The sequence below is a fragment of the Sorex fumeus genome, unplaced genomic scaffold, assembly GCF_029834395.1.
Source record: "Sorex fumeus unplaced genomic scaffold, SorFum_2.1 ptg000095l, whole genome shotgun sequence".
NCBI classification, from domain to species: domain Eukaryota; kingdom Metazoa; phylum Chordata; class Mammalia; order Eulipotyphla; family Soricidae; genus Sorex; species Sorex fumeus.
Genome location: NW_026606152.1, coordinates 18,238,566 through 18,252,702, shown reverse-complemented (window position 1 = coordinate 18,252,702; position 14,137 = coordinate 18,238,566). Strand labels below are relative to the sequence as shown.

Below are 14,137 nucleotides of genomic sequence, written 5' to 3'. Positions count from 1 at the left end.
TGCAGGCAGTGAGCCACATCTATTCAAATGTAAACGTCCGATTCAGGTTGTTAGGCATTCGAATGAATCAATGCTCTTGGCCAAGTTTGTGTTGACAAGGACACCGCCGCCTCCAACACCTCTTTTATCGCATGTTCCGAGGAACAATTCTCCAGTGTCAAAAACTGCATGGTGAGATTCGTGCCTTCTTGTCTCGGTCAGACCAATCATGTCATACTTGATCATTCGTGCTTGTACCATCAGGTCCTCGATGGATGCATCTGATGCTAGCATACGTGCATTGAAAGTACAGACGATCATTTTTGTCTTCCTTCGTTGTGGCAGCCTAGGTCGACCTTGAGATTTTGTCGGACTCTCCTTTCTCATCCTTCTCAGTGCTGCCATGTCGGTGAAGCCTTCAGGGTCAGGTGAATGAGACCAGTTGTAGTTACTTGTTTTGGCATATCGAATACACAACGCATAGCTTGCCAGGCTCTTCCGTGCGGGCGGAATACTCTCGGTAGCTTGCCCATCTTTCCGAGAGGGATAGAGGTTTTTGGGGTGACCTCTAATCACCCTTGTAGGTGTTACCATATTTGAACCCTATCAAATATGGTACGACAATTCCAGAGGATGGGTATTTAGTGTCTTATGATGTGTCGCTCGGCCGCAAGGGGCCGCGCGGTTCCGGAAAGCGTCCTGGAGTGTGGCGACGGCTGGGTAGTGGAAGTAGTGTCGAGAGTGGAAGTCTGCCAGCGGGGTATTTATCTGAGTAGGGTGGGTCTCCTGTGCACAATTTGATCCCTGGATGGTTGATGGAAGCATACAGGGCAGGGTAGGGTGGGGCTCCTGATTAGAAACCCTTTGTCACCTGTGGTGGTGGGAGCAAGCAGAGAAGCTCTGTCCCTGGGTCCGCGGAGCCTGGAGTCCAAGGTCTCAGAGAGTTCCGCTTATCTTGTTCTGTGGGTCTTCAGTTGTGCGTGGGTCTCAGCCGGAGCTGCCACGCAGGTCCGGAAAGTGTCCTGGAGTGTGGCGAGGGCTGGGTAGTCGAAGTAGTGTCGAGAGTGGAAGTCTGCCAGTGGGGTATTTATCTGGGTAGGGTGGGTCTCCTGTACACATTTTGATCCCTGGGTGGTTGATGGTAGCAGACAGGGCAGGGTAGGGTGGGGCAAATAATCTATGATAATTAGTCAACAGAACTGAAGTAAAAACAGGGACATTTGTCAATTTGGTGCCATGACTAGTCAGTCTTAGTATAAATATATATTTCTAGAAAAAAAGCAGAAGAAAACGAGTTGGTTGCTAGCAAAGAATGCCAAATCTCTGCCAAGAAATCCCTTGAAAATAAAAATTGTGACTATGTACAGAACATGAGTGCCACTCAATGCCTCTTTTGCAGACCAAAATACCCAAAAGGGGAGAGAGAGCAAAAGGGAATGCGCTGCCATAGAGGCATGGTGGGATGGGTGGATGTGTGTGGGAGGGATACTGGAATCCATGGTGGTGGAAAATGGGCAATGACGGAGGGATGGGCATTTGATCATTGTATAATCGAAACCCAAGGACAAAAATTGGTAAATCTACAACTGTACCTCATGGTGTTTCACTAATAAAAATTAAAAATAAAATAAAATAAAAATTGTTTTGTCTGCCAGAGATCAATAGATGGGAACCTGAGTGAAGGCAAAAGATTAAGTTGGTTGACTTTTATTTTTCCTTGAGTATATAAATTTGATTATGGAATCAATTTATATGACAGTTTATCAAGACAGAGAAATTTTCATCACTTCTCTTATTTAAAAGTATAGTGATACACCATATCTCTATCTCACTTTATTTTTATTTCTGATAGTTTGACACAATAGATATGTCAAAATCATAGATAAATGTCAATTATTTAAATACTTTTTGTTATGTATAATTACTTTATAGAACTGCTTAAATTTTAGGATTATGCAGAATCAACATGCATGTATCACATTACACTCACCACTGAAAAGCCTACTCTGTCATTCACCATTGTTCAATTTTTCCACTTTGATTACACCTTTCCTTCTGGTAACTAAATAGACTTATAGTTCTATAGTTTGTTTTTATTGCTTTGAAAAGATCAAAACTATGCAATTTTCAACATTGGATGAAACTAGAGGATATCATGCATGTAAAGTTAGCCTTAAGGAAAGGAACAGATACAGAGAGATTTTTCTCATATATGGGATGTAAAGACACACAGCAAGGTAGCAACAAAGGTTCAAGGGCAATGTAAGGGGAGAACTGATCCACACAATTGAGTCAGGGGATTGGGAGGGAGGGATTCTGGGGGTTTGGGGGAGAGGGAGGGGTTATTTTTTGAGAGAATGAGGAGTGTCATGTTGGAATTATGTGTATGACAAACCATTATTAATTGAATTATAAATCATAGAATATAAACAATGATTTAGACGTTGGTCAATCCCATTTTATTCTTTTAATTTGTTTTCTCCATATGCTACATATGCATGAACTTGTAGGATGATGCCTATCTTTCCCTGCCTGGTTTATGTCACTAACCATAATATCCTCATGTTATCCATTTTTATACAAATAATAAGAAGATTTAACTTCATACAACTGAGTAGTATTCCATTGCTTTACCACCTTTCATTTTCAAAATTTGTGGTTTAAAAGATACAAATATTGGTTTTAACATTGCTCTGGTGCTTTAAAATATTTAGTTTAGTGAAGCAAAATAGATATTATTGAAAAACACTTAGAAACTTGTGAAACAGGTGTAGGGTGGAATGGAATATATGTTCAAGAGAGAACACTCGTTTAACAAAGCAAGCAAAGAGAGACATGCAGAAAGGAAGCACGGTATTTCTTCAAGGGAGAACACAAGTTTGAGGACCAAGCTGACTCTGGTAGTTTAGGAATAAAAACTTGGAGTGGTATGAACTTAACTTGTGCACTTTAGGGGAGAACCTGAGTGACACTATTAGAAGTATGCTCAGGATATCTTAAACAGGAGTCTGCACTTGGAGTGAGAAGGGTAGAGTGTTCTTTCGGGAGATCTGGACTGTGGAGAACAGTAATATTATAACATTAATGATAGTATCTTACCGTGGGATTCCAAAAAAATCTTTAACAGTGGCGTAAGAAATGATAACATTCTTAGGTATTTGGATTTCTTGTGGAAACTACTGGGAAGCTGTGTTGATGCTCTGGATGTCTCCAACTGAAACAAGGTCAACAAGTCATGAATGAAAAATTACAAGTTAGATGGATCAAGGATTCTGATCCCAGTGGATGGCTAGCTTTTGATTAGACAATTTCTACTGATGGCCTGATGTAGGTTCTGATCCTGGGATACGTAACAGACAGGGATCCTCAGAAGTGAAGCCTCTGAGACAGAAGTCATTCATGCCAACTTATGGGTTATCAATGTTTGCTCATGGCTGCTACCATTATAACATGTCATTCAATGGTTTTGTGGTTTCAATTTACTGTGCCAATGTAAAGATGAAGTTTCTAAATCAAAGGTAAAAATCTGAGGCCCTCAAGATGATGAATTGTGGGGATGGGGGGGGAGCTGGAGCTATAGTACAGCAGGTAGGGCATTTGCCTTGCACACGGCATACCCAGGATAGATTCCCAGCATCCTGTATGGTCCCCCCAAGCACCGTGAGGAGTAATTCCTGAGTGCAGAGCCAGGAGTATCCCCTGTGCATCGCCAGGTGTGACCCAAAAACGCAAAAAAAAGATGATGACTTACCTTTATATATTTTGAAGTCAAGTAGAAACAGCCAGAAAACTCCCCAGAAAAAACTTCTCCAGGATCAAAAACATCATCACCTCTAGCGTGAGAGCATACAGAAAATAAGGTTTCCATTTATGCCAAGTTAAAGCAAGCCATACATGATCTTGGAAAGTCTGTTAAAGGAAAGCATGGATTTAGGAAGGATAAGGTGACAACTGGGTCTTATAATATACAAGATATATATATTAAAATATACAATATTTTATAAGTATTTATATATATTTATTTATATTAAAATATAATATGTATCTTAAAATATACAAGAGAAGCAAAGGTCATGAAGTAGGAGGTAAGGTGGCAATCAGGTCCACTACAAAAAGCATTTTTTAATAAAAAGAGAAAATGTAATGAGACATCAAATAAGACCTTTGTAAATATGTAAGAACAGGGTTATAACTCAGTGATTCAGAATTTGTCTTCCATTGTATGATGATATGTGATTGATCCTTAGCACTGTAAACAACATTGTTTTTAATTTTTAATTTCTTTCTTTCTTTCTTGCTTGCTTGCTTTTTAATTTTTTGAGTCTTACCTGGCTATGTATAGGCGTTAATTTTAATTTTTTAAAAACGTTATAATTTTACTTTTTTACCTGTAGTTTAAAACGAAATCTAAATTATTTTAGAGTAAATATATGTGAAGAAGAATAAAATTTACAGGAACTATTTAGTATTCTTAATGATATTGCAGTCAGAACTTTGAGTATTATGAATGGAGAAAAGAGGCACTATTTTGTTGACGGTTACTCTAACTAGATGTTCTGATGATTATTGGTTCTTCGGGGACACATCCAGTCATGTTCAGGTGCTGCTTTGGCTCAAGGGTCTCTTCCAGTGTTGCTCAGGGTACTATGTTCTGCCAGGAAAAGAGTCTGCTTCTTTTACAGGCAAAGTCCACAGTCGTTCCAGTGAGCTATCACTCCAGTCTGAAAGGCTCTTAAGAAAGACTCTCATTTCACAAAATAAGTGGGGAACCTTTATTGCAGATGCTTGTTTAAATTGTTTGGCATGGAACCAGAGACACCAGCTTTCATTCAAAAAAGTGGCCAGTGAGATTAATACCAGGAGTTTTGCTCCATGGTTTGGAATCCAGCCACACATTCTAGGGGGAAAGGGAGCTCATATAGAGTAAGGAGCACCAAATAAAGGGTGTTTGGAGGATCCTCCCAGGATTGGAGAAGCATTCTGAAAGTAGAGTATAGACCAACATGATTGCCAGTCAATGCCTCTTTTGCAAACCACAACACCCAAAAGGAGAGAGAGAACAAAAGGGAATGCCCTGCCACAAAGGCATGGTGGGATGGGGGGATAGGGGGTGGGAGGGATACTGGGAACCGTGGTGGTGGAAAATGGGCACTGGTGGAGGGATGGGTATTTGATCATTGTACAATTGAAACCCAAGCACAGAAATTTGTAAATCTATAACTGTACCTCATGGTGTTTCACTAACAAAAATTTAAAAAATATATAAATGGCAGAGAATGGGCACTGATTGAGGGATGGGTACTGGATCATTGTATAACTGAAACCCAAGCACAAAAATTTGTAAGTCTACAACTGTACCTCCTGGTGTTTCAGTAATAAGCATTAAAAGAATAAAAAGTGAGGCAATGCATAAAAAAAAAGTGGTCAGGTACCATCAATGCTGCTGCCCACACCCACACCGGGAGTGACAATGCTATGAGCAAGGGTTTCCATACTTGGATTCTCAAGATAGTGCCCCAGGAAATACTGACACGCAGCAGCATTTTGGACCCAACCTATTATAAAATTTGTTAGAGGTTAATTGATACCAAACAAGAAAATTCAGGACTGTTTTGTAGCTTCTTTGATAATTTATTTTTCTCTAGTAGCTTGTAGATATTAGGGGTGGCAGTGGTATATTCTATAATAAACAGTATTGCGTTTTTAAAATGTTGAAGGCCTAAAGTATATAAAGGAGGCAAAATAAAATGAGTAAATATGTACACACATGAACACTTTTGTTCTTTCTTTAGCAATTGCTTGGATGAAAATTGTAGATGGGTAGCATGTATTTAAGTAGCTGGAGATAGGGATCAGGGGTAGTGCGGACTGCAGGGGAGGGTGGAAAGATGGGAAGAGATTATAAGTGTGTGTGTTTATGAGTGCTATTGTGTGAAAATGTTGAGTTTATAAGAATTCATGCATGCATGTGTGAGTAAGAGAGAGAGAGAGAGAAAGAGAATGAGTGTGTGTGCATGTATCCGTGTGTGTGTGTTTTCTTAGAAAAATCCTATATTTCACCTGAACTACTGTACCAAGTGATGCTGTCATTCATTATGAGAATGTAATAAATAAATTTTATTAAATTCAGGTGGTGAAATATGTTGGCCTTTAAGCCCTTCCCCTCCCCAATTCATCAAATTCTTCCTATAATTTTCATTTACTCCCTGACCTCTTCAGGACTCAATTGGATTTAATCTGCCACATCCAAATTTATCTCTTTTAGAAAAAGTAATTAGATTAAAATATAAATCACAGTATTGTTAACATTCAAGTGAGTTCTAATGATAATTAATAATTTCTATTCATAGAAATACTTATTCAGGCCACACAATAAGGCAAAATTCAGAATATTGGACAGAAGTCAATTATTTCTCAAGCAGAACTAGCTATATTATAGCCATTCTAAAGATGTTAGAAATGTGCAGTCCAGACATTAGAGGTTCATGCTATAAGTAAAAGATTTCTCGTTTTCTCACCTGAATCCTATTCTCCATAATAATAATTGAATAAATGAATAAGTGACAGAAATAATTGAATGTTGTTTTCTTCACGTGAAGGTTTTATTCACAGATCTTGTCTCATAAAAATTATTCAGAAAACATTATATTAAACAAACATTCCATGGTGATTAATCAGAATTCTTATGTTTGAAAGTGACAAACTCATACCACACTCATTTTAAACTAAGAAGATACTTGATTCATGTACCTATAAAGCTGGAGTGCCCTCTAGGTATGGTTGGGTCCAAAGAGTTGATTTTTATTTATTTACTTATTGATTGATTGAGTGATTGACTGAATCACCATGAGTGGTTGACTGAATCACTAGGACATAAAGAGATACAAAGCTGTTCATGAGTAGGTTTCAGTCATACAGTGTTCCAAGACCCATTGCTCCACCAGTGAACATTTCCCACCTACAGTGTCCCCAGTTTTCCCCCTGAAATCCTTTCTCTCCCTCTCTCTCTCCTCACCCCCGCCCCCTGTCTCTCCCTTTATTCTACCTATCTACCTATCTACCTATCTCTCCCTTTTGAGGCATCATGGTTTACAACACAGGAACTGATAGGTTACCATGTTTCTTCCTTTACCTATTTTCACTTCACAGTTCTTTTCCAGCATGATCATTTCCAACTATCTTTGTCATAGTGGTCTCTTCTCGATCCCAACTGCCATCTCCCCCAGCCCATAAGGTAGGCTTCTAACAGTGGACCAATCATCCTGGCCCTTATTTCTACTGTCCTAAGGTATTAATCTAAAGTTATGTTTTTTCATATCCCACAAATGAATAAAATCCTATATCTGTCTGTCTCCTTCTGACTCATCACACTCAGCATGATACTCTTCATGTACACCCATTTATAAGCGTACTTGATAACTTCATTTTCACTAACAGCTGCATAGTATTCCATTGTTTAGATATACCATAGTTTCTCTAACTAATCATTGAGGATTCTTGGGCATACAAGTTGTTTCCAGATTCTCACTATTGTGAATAGTGCTGCAATGAACATAGAAGTGCAGATAGCATTTCTGCTGTGTGTTTTGGGGCCTGGGAGTATATTGCCAAAAGTGGTATTGCTGGATTCATGGAAGCTCAATTTGTAGCTTTCTGAGAAATGCCCATATTGTTTTCCGAAAAGGCTGAAGCAATCGGCATCCCCACCAACAGTAAAGAAGAGACCCTTTCTCCACACTTCCATGCTGACATTGGTTGCTCTTGTTCTTTTTGATGTGTGTCAATCTCTGTGGTATGAGATATCTCATTGCTGTTTTGATTTGTATCTCCCTGATGATTCATGATGTAGAAAATTTTACCTCTGTTTTTTGGTCATTTGTATTTATTCTTTGAGGAAGTTTCTGTTCATTTCTTCTCCTCATATTTTGGTGGGGTTGGATGTCTTTTTCTCATAAAGTTCTACCAGTGCCATATATATCTTGGGTTATATACAATAAGGGGTTAATTGTATGGGTATTGCATAAATAATTTTTCCCCATTATGTGGGCTCTCTTTTTATCATGGTCACCATTTTTTCTGAGTTGCAGAAACTTCTTAGTTTAATGTAGTCTCATTTGTTTATCTTCACTTCCTCTTCCTTGGTCAGTGGTGTATCATTCTAGAAGTTTCCCTTAGCTTTAATGTCATGGAGGGATCTTCCCACATTTTTCTCCATATATCTTAAGAATTCAGGTATGATATTGAGGTCTTTAATTCATTTGATCTGACTTTATGCCTGGCACTATAAAGAGGTCTGAGTTAAATTTTTTTTGCATGTTGCTGACCAGTTTTCCCAGCAGCACTTGTTGAAGAGACTTCCTTGCTCAACTTCATATTTATTGAGCCTTTATGATACATTAGGTAATAATAATCTGAGGGCCAGCGTCAGGATATTTGACTATATTCCATTGATCTGAGGCCTGTCTTTATCTGAATATCATGCTAATTTGATTACTACGACTTAGTAGTAGGGTTTGAAGTTGGGGAAGCTGTTCCCTTCTTCTTTTTACCAAAGATTGCTTTAGCTCATCATGGGAGTTTATTGTTGTGTATGAGTTTCAAGAGGGTTTAATCTATTTCTTTGAAAAATGTTATGGGTATCCTTATAGAAAGTCCATTAAATCTTTATAGCGCTGTGGGGTGTATTGCCATTTTGACAGTGTTAATCCTCTCAATCAATGAGCATGGGATGTGATTCCATTTCCTCATATCCTCTTTTATTTCATGAAGTAGTGTTTTGTAGAGTGTTTTTGGTATAGGTCCTTAACCTTTTTAGTTGATTCTAGTATACTTGATTTTCTGAGGTTATTGTGAATGGGTTTGTTTTTCGCCTATCTCTTTTTTCTCTTTCATTAATAGTATTTGGGAAAGCCATGGACTATTGGATATTGATTTTGTAATATGCTACTTTAGTAAACAAATCTATTCTTCCCAGGAGCTTTTTGCTAGATTCTTTGGGATTTTCTAAGTATACTATCATGTCGTCTCCAAATAGTAAAAGCTTGAGTTCTTCCTTTTTTTATCTGGATGCCCTTGATATCTTTTTCTTACCAAAATCATATGGCAAGTACTTCAAGTACTATGTTGAATAGGAGTGGTGAGAGTGGGTAACTTTTTTTGTGCCTGATTGTATTTTGGGAATCTAGCTCATTGATTTTTCTCCAAGCCTTTAGTTTTTCACCATTGAGAATAATGCTTGGTGTGGGTTTGTAGTAGTTTGCTTTGACTAGATGGAGGAAAGTACTTTCAACTCCCATTTTGTTGAGAGTTTTTCATCATGAATGGGTGCTGGATCTCATCAAATGCTTTATCTACAACTATTGATATTATCATATGATTTTTATCTTTATTTTATTGAGATGGTGTATTCTGTTGATTGACTTGAGAATGTTAAGCCATCCTTGCATCCGCAAGATAAACCTACTTGGTCATAGAGTGTGACCTTTTGAGTAGTTTCTGATTTCTCTTTGCTGGTATAATCTTGAGGATCTTTGCATCTGTATTTATCAAAGAAATAGGTCTGTAATTTTCTTTTTTGTGGTTTCTCTGTCTGATTTGAATATCAGGGTGATCTTTGCCTCATAGAAATTGCTTGGGAGTATTTCTGTTTCTTCAATTTCCTGGAAAATCTTAAAAAATATTGGCAGTAGGTCCTCCTGAAAGGTTTGAAATACTTCATTAGTGAATCCATTTGGGCCTGGGCTCCTGTTTTGGGGGATACTTTTGATTATCATTTCAATTTCCTTGTAGTGATGGGTTCGAGTTTTCAAAATGTTCTTTGTTCAGCCTTGGGAGGTAATTGGAATCCAGTAATTTATCAATTTATTTCAGATTCTCTCATTTCCTGCTTTAAAGATTCTCAAAATAATCTCTGATGATACTATGGATTTTGTAGTTTCTATTATGATGCCTCCCTTTGCATTTCTGATTCGGTTTATTAGGATTCTTTCTCTTTTCTTTTTGTGAGTCTTGCTAGTGGTTTATCGATCTTATTTATTTTCTCAAAGAACCATGTCTTGCTTTTGTTGGTCTTCTGAATTGTATTTTGGGATTATATCTCATTGATTTCTGCTCCAGGTTTTATTATTTCTTTCCTCCTGGCTAGTTTGGACTCCTTTTCTTGGTCATTTTCCAAAATCTTGAGCTGTAAGTTATTTTTGTAGGCCCTTTCTTTCTTCCAGTTGAATTCTGGCGGAGCTATAAACTTTCCTCTTAGAACTGCTTTTGCTCTGTCCCACAAGTTCTGGTAGTTCCTCGTTGTCATTTTTTCTGGAATCTTTTTATTTCCTCCTTGATTTCTTCTCTAAGCCAATGGTTGTTCATTACTTCCCTCAAATAAAATATTTTCTTGCCGAGTTTTTGTCTGTTTGATCTATTGAGAAGTGAGAAAGTACTGTTGAAATCTCCATCTAGTATTGTGTTGCTATCAATGTTTTTCTTTAAGTCTATTAGAAGTTGTTTTTACGTATTTTGCTGGTCTGTCATTAGGAGCATCTACATTGAGGAGGGTGAGTTCTTTCTGATGCACATATCCCATGATCATTAAGAAATGACCTTCACTGTCTCTTATAACCTTTAGTCTGAAGTTCATGTGGTCTGATACTAGTATTGCCACTGCAGCTTTTTGGAGGTGTTCTTTTCTTGAAGAATTGTTTTCCAGCCTTTTACTTTTAGCCCATGGTTGCTTTGATTGCTCAGATGTATTTCTTGCAGGCAGCAGAATGTTGGGTTCAGTTTTCTATTTCATCCTGCCGTCCTGTGCCTCTGAATTGGTGTATTTAGTCCATTGACGTTGAGAGAGATCATTGTGATAGGGATTTTTGCTATCTTTATGTCGAAATTTGGAGTACTTGTGGGGCTTGTCTTAGCTTAAAGTAGCCCTGTTAATTCTTAATGCAACAAAAATGTGGAACACTTTACAAGTTGGCCTGTCATCTCTGTGTAAGGATCATGCTAATCTCTGTATCATTTCAATTTTAGTATATGTGTTGCCAAACTCAGTATAAGAGTTGATTTTTTCCCCTATTTTTCTCTTCTGATTTCTCTGAGTGTTGTCCTTACTCACTCCTATGGCAGACAGTGATTCCCAATCTAGGAAGGTATTTCAAAGGAGCTTGAAGTGATAAATTTAGAACATTAATGTCCCAGAAGGAAAAGTATGGTTTTTACCATATTATCTTTTACCATACCCAGGGCATCAGTTTTGCAAAATAATTCTTTTGGAAGATAGAGAATCAGTGTTGTTTAATGCTCTTCCCTGAAATCTTCATTAAGAAAATTAAACTGGAGCCTTTTGCTATTCTCACCTCAGTCCCGTGTACATCTCCAGAAAACGGTGGATGGCGTTGTCCGCACTTTGACCACCTTGAAAGTAAGTAGGATTTTTCTCCTGAAGGAAGAGGTGAGAAGCATATTGATGATTTCATTCCACTTTATTACAAGTTAAACTTGAAGGGAATGTGAGACTCATGAGGCTCCTGTAAAGGACAGAAAAAGGGTCTCAATGTAGTTTAATGGCCCAGACACATTAACAACACAGATGACTCAAAGTAACCTGTGTGTATCTTTGGGTGTATAGTGAGTTTTATATCTACTCATAGTGATTCTCAGTCATTCCACATGGGCAAAACAGACCTGTAATTAAAAATCTAGTTCTCTGAGCAGAATGGGCTTTCTTAGGTGATTGAACATGTGTGTAATATTTTATTACTAAGCACATACAACTGTTTGAATGATGTGTACTTTTCGATCAAAAATTAAGTCCAAATATCTCTGAAATGGCAGTCTCCTGATGCCGCACCTGGCTTTCCTCACTGGGGCCCCTTGGAGGGGGTGGGTTGAGTTTCCCTCACCACCCTGAGCAGAGACCTGGCAGCTGAAGACCTCTGCAACCAGCCATAGTTATGCTTAAGACCACTCTCACCACACTTGAAGGAGCCTCATGCACGAAGGAACTGGCAGAGTAACCCAGGTGTGCGGGACCCGGGGCTGAGATATTCAAGACTGCTCGGACCAAGAATGGGCCTCCTCCATCCAGTTCCCCCATCTTCCAGTAGCTAAGTGTTACACCCACGGACTGCCTCTGGAGCCATGTAATCCCATCAATGGCCAAGATCCAGATACTGGATCTTGTTGATAAGATAACAACTCATATTGTCCAGTTCTCTTTCTCAGAGAACATGGCAGGTTACCAAGCGTATCTTGCCTACATGGCAGAGACTGGCAAGCTACCCGTGGTGTGTTCTATATGCCAAAACCCAGTAACAATGAAGTATCTCATTTCCCTGACCGTGAAAAAACCTCCAATGTGGCACTTGCTAAAATCTCAGGGCTAGGACGAATGGAGATGTAACTGGTGCATGATACCAGTATTCCTCCCACCATGCCCCAAAACATGCCTTTCTGGCAGGGCATGCTCTTTTTTTCTCTGGGGCCATGGCATGCCAGAGAGCCACTCGTGGTGGGCAACTCATGGTCTTGGCTGGCAGGACGAATGGGCTAGTTTTACCCCTCACCCCCAATCCCACGAGACTGTAGTTGCCCTGTCACCCTAGCTCATACCTGGCTGTCCAATAATCTCTGAGGTGGTGGGCATCGTGCCGCCAGGGGGGAGAAAGGCAGAAGCGACAAATACCCTTTCCCACCTGAGGGAGAATGGTGCCGTAGCTTAATGCATAGTTCAGTCACATTTCTGCCCAAAGCCTCTGGGTTCCGAATTGGATCCATGTGCCTCTGGGGCTGTGGTCATGCTGGATAGCCTCTTGTGAGAGTCAAATCGTGATCTTGGTGGGGCAGAAAGAATGGCTCTATGGTCTACTTTTGGCATGCATCTCCCACCCAGAGCGGGTCCTCCAAATACCCTTTAGTTGGTGTTCTGGCCTCTATCTGAGCTGCCTTTCCCCCCAGCATGTGATGTCGGCTTCCAAGGCCTGGAGCAAACCTCCTAGTCCTTATCACTCTATTCTTGGGTATTAGTCTCTTATTCTGTTACTTTATATTCCACAGATGAGTATAATCTTTCGATGTCTGTCCATATCTTTCTGACTCATTTCACTTTCTATGTTGATCCACTTTATGCAAATTTCATGACTTCTTATTTTCTAACAGCTGCATAGAATTCCACTGTGTAGATGAAACAAACTGGCATTAACAAGTCATCTGGAACATACAAGTGCAGATGTCATTTCGGCTGTACTTTTTTGCCTCTCCAGGCTATATTCCCAGGAGTGATATTGCTGGGTCAAATGGGAGCTCAATTTCTAGTATTCGGAGAACCGTTCATACTGTTTTCCAAAACGGCTGAACCTGTCCGCATTTCCACCAGCAGTGAAGGAGAGTCCCTTTTTCCCCACATCCACGGCAACACCGGTAGCTTTTGTTCTTTTGGATGTGGGTCAGTTTCAGTGGTGTGACGTGATATCTCTTTGTTGGTTGTACCTGCATTTCCCTGATGATTAGTGATGAAGACCATTTTTCATGTGCCTTTTGGCCATTTGGTATCTTCTTTGAGAAAGTTACTGTTCATTTCATCATCCCATTTTCTGATGGGGTTGCATGATTTCTTCTTGTAGAGTTCAACCAGAGCCTTGTATATTGTTGATATCAACCCCTTATTACATAGGCATTGGGTGAATATCCTTTCCCATTCTGTAGATTGTCTTTGTATTCTGGTCACTGTTTCCTTTGAGGTGCAGAAGCTACTTAATTTAAGATAGTCCCCTTTGTTCATCTCTGTTTTCACTTTTTTGGCCAGTGGCATGTTATCTTTGAAGATACCTTTAGCTTCAATGTCGTGGAGGGTTTTGCCCACCTTGTCTTCAATGTACCTGATGAATTCTGTTCTGATGTTGAGGTCTTTGACCCATTTTCATCTGACTTTTGTGCTTGCTGTTAGGTAGAGGTTTGAGCCCATTTTATTGCATGTCGCTGTCCAGTTTTTCCAGCACCGTTTGTTAAAGAAGTCTTTCTTGCTCCACTTCACATTTATTGCTCCCTTATCAAAGATTAGATGAACATATATTTGAAGGTGTGTGTCAGTATATTCAATGATGTTCCATTGGTCGGCGGCTCTGCCTTTGTTCCAGTACCATGCTGTTTTAATTATTATCGCTTTGTAGTA

General features: G+C 39.3%; 1 pseudogene; it reads right to left on the bottom strand.

Moving 5' to 3' along the window:
* Positions 1-10,918: 10,918 nt before the first annotated feature.
* Positions 10,919-11,017, bottom strand: LOC130041041 (uncharacterized; annotated as a pseudogene).
* Between the last annotated feature and the right edge of the window lie 3,120 nt (positions 11,018-14,137).